The sequence below is a fragment of the Artemia franciscana genome, chromosome 9 (genome assembly GCF_032884065.1).
Source record: "Artemia franciscana chromosome 9, ASM3288406v1, whole genome shotgun sequence".
NCBI lineage: Eukaryota > Metazoa > Arthropoda > Branchiopoda > Anostraca > Artemiidae > Artemia > Artemia franciscana.
In genome coordinates, this window is record NC_088871.1 from 41451650 (window position 1) to 41455148 (window position 3499).

At 28.6% G+C, this 3499-nt stretch overlaps 1 long non-coding RNA gene across 1 annotated transcript in view; it reads left to right on the forward strand.

The window, feature by feature from the left end:
- Positions 1-1553: 1553 nt before the first annotated feature.
- The window catches only part of LOC136031423 (uncharacterized), a 9615-nt gene continuing 7669 nt past the window's right edge, over positions 1554-3499 (forward strand). The window contains exon 1 of the long non-coding RNA XR_010618506.1: positions 1554-1600. This is a non-coding gene — a long non-coding RNA (uncharacterized LOC136031423). The remainder of the gene's footprint in view (positions 1601-3499) is intronic.

Consider the following 3499-nt stretch of genomic DNA (forward strand, 5'->3'; position numbering starts at 1 on the left):
AAATGAATATTCAAAGTCGAAAACCATCTTACAAGTAATAACTATAAAATAACTTTTAGAGTCAAAGTTCAACCAAGCATTATACCTCCAAGTAGATATACTACAATTTAATCGTTAAAAGTAAATAAGGATGAGAGACAATAGGGGATCTGAACAGCGTTTCACCTTGTTTCTCTTTTAGTATTATTCTAGTGATACTAATGACAACAACAATTTTTGAAATTAGAGGGAGGGGTACAATTTTGTTGCCAAATTGAACCAAGGATAAAACATCAAAGTTGATGCACTACAATTAAGTCACCATGAATAAAAATTGGAGTGAAAAAATATTTCACCTTATTTTTCTTTTCTGATTGTCTTTTGCAACACTCTTATATAGTAATACTAATAATAAGGCTAAAAATATCTTTCAAAATCTAAGGTGGACAAAAACAAGGTATACATAAAATACCAAGAGCATTTTTCAAACTCTACAGGGGGGGGGGTAAAGATTTCGGAGGTGAAGCAAAAGACAGGTTCTAACAGTAGATTTATCTCTGGGTTCAATATATAACACCCGACAGATGACACCTTGCTTAGTGTCAATACAAAAATTTATAGCATGTTTTTTTTTAATTGAATAGTAGCTTTGTAATTAGTGTTTTTTATTCAATCAAGCATAGAGCATTCAACTTGCTATACTACAATTTATTCGCTACAAAATAAATAAGCCAGGAAGAAAATATGGGTTTCTTGAATAACACTGTGCTTCATTTCTTTTTTATTATAATTCTTTATAGTAATTAAATTTAAAACCAAGATTTATCAACTGCAGATAAAGAGCATCATTAAAACTTAAAACAAATTTAAATTATCCCGTATAAGAGGGGGCTGCCCCTCCTTAATACTTCGCTCGTCACGCTAAAGTTTTATAGTACTTTTTGAAAAAAAAAATAGATTTAAAAAATTTAATTTCTGTTAGTTTTTAATAATGACAGAAGATCTCATCCCCCTCTATGCAAAATGCCCCAGTGAAAAGTTCCCTCGAGACAATGCCATCTTCGCTGATTATTTCTTTCTGGAAAATTTCTTGCTAACGATTCCACCGAAAAAATCCCCTTAGCTTACTTTCATTAAAAAAAAACTTCGTTTTTATTTAATTTCTGATCGTTTTTCAGATCATGCAGGAAATTCTCCCTCTGTGAAATATTTTAGGTTTCCCCCACGGAAAATCCCCACATCCAGAATTTTTCCTCAGAAATCCCCCAATACAGGAAAAATCCTCCAGACAATGCCAACCCTGCTGAAAAATTTCCCCAAAATGATTCGTCATTTAAAATTGAGTCACCCAGAGAAAGCAAGACAAATAAAAAGAATTTCGTGATAGTAAGATTTCCCCTGGAAAGTTCAACCCCCCCACGAAACTTCCCTCTCCATAGAACATTCTTCACATGAAAAATACCCTCCTCTGCATAAAATCCCCCATAGTGTCTGTATGCTTCCCAACAACAAATACCATATTTAGACAAGAGCAAACATACATGCTATACATACACACACACACACACACATATATATATCTTCTATATATATAAAAATAAGTTGTCTGTGGATGGATCAGGTGACGTCACCTGAAAAAACTGGATCAGGTGACGTCAAAACTGAAAAAACTAAAAAAGGCAAAAACTACAAAAAAAACTAAAAACTAATAAAAAAAAATAAAAAAGCTAAAAAACTAAAAAAACTAAAAAAAGGCAAAAACTACAAAAAAAACTAAAAACTAATAAAAAAAAATAAAAAAGCCTCTAGGCTAGGTTTTCTTACTTTTTACAAAAAGTAAAAAAACTAAAAAAAGGTAAAAAACTAAAAAAAAGGAAAAAACTGAAAAATAAGCTAAAATAAAGGTAAAAACCAATAAAAAACTAAAAAAAAAAAACTGAAAAAACTAAAAAAAGGCAAAAACTACAAAAAAAACTAAAAACTAATAAAAAAAGTAAAAAAGCTGAAAAACTAAAAAACTAAAAAAAGGTAAAAAACTAAAAAAAATAAAAATAAAAAAAAACTAAAAAAAAGGAAAAAAACTGAAAAATAAGCTAAAATAAAGGTAAAAACCAATAAAAAACTAAAAAGAAAAAAAGGAAAAAACTAAAAAAAATTTTCATCTAAAAAACTAAAAAAAACTAAAAAAGGTAAAAACTAAAAGAACTAAAAAAGAAAAAGATAAATGACGACACTCAAAGAGAAAGCGACCAGGACAAAAGGAATGTTCGATTAGCAATCAACAAAGCACCAGGACACAGGGAGTATAAATGACGACCAGGACATAAGTAAAAAAAAAAAAACTATCTATATATATAAAATAAGTTGTCTGTGGATCGTGGATCAGGTGACGTCACCTAAAAAACTGGATCAGGTGACGTCAAAACTGAAAAAACTAAAAAAAAGGCAAAAACTACAAAAAAAAACTAAAAACTAATAAAAAAAATAAAAAAGCTAAAAAACTAAAAAAAACTAAAAAAAGGCAAAAACTACAAAAAAAACTAAAAACTAATAAAAAAGCTAAAAACTAAAAACTAATAAAAAAAATAAAAAACTAAAAAAACTAAAAAAAGGTAAAAAACTAAAAAAAACTAAAAAAAAAAGGAAAAAACTGAAAAATAAGCTAAAATAAAGGTAAAAACCAATAAAAAACTGAAAAAACTAAAAAAAGGCAAAAACTACAAAAAAACTAAAAACTAATAAAAAAAGTAAAAAAGCTAAAAAACTAAAAAAAACTAAAAAAAGGTAAAAAACTAAAAAAAAATAAAAAAAAACTAAAAAAAAAGGAAAAAACTGAAAAATAAGCTAAAATAAAGGTAAAAACCAATAAAAAACTAAAAAGAAAAAAAAGGAAAAAACTAAAAAAAATTTTCATCTAAAAAACTAAAAAAAACTAAAAAAGGTAAAAACTAAAAGAACTAAAAAAGAAAAAAATAAATGACGACACTCAAAGAGAAGGCGACCAGGACAAAAGGAATGTTCGATTAGCAATCAACAAAGCACCGGGACACAGGGAGTATAAATGACGACCAGGACATAAGTAAAAAAAAAAACTAACAAAACTAAAAAGAAGGTAAAAACTACAAAAAAACTAAAAAGAAAAAAAAACTAAAAACTAATAAAAAAACTAAAAAATCTGAAAATCTAAATAAACTAAAAAAGAAAAAAAAGGAAAAAAATAAAGGAGAAAAACAAAACTAAAAAACGAATGTATATACAGACCGGTACACCGGGATACAAATGACGACCGGGACACAGGGAATATAAATGACGACCGGGACACAGGGACACAACTACAACGGGGACACCGGGGGAAACAGGGGGATATAAATGACGACCGGGACACCGGGACAGGGAATGGTCGATTAGCAATCACCATCAACAAAGCTCAAGGGCAATCATTAGAATCATGAGGTATAGATCTGAATACAGATTGTTTTCCCATGGACCATTATATGTTGCATGTTCAAGAGTCGGTAAA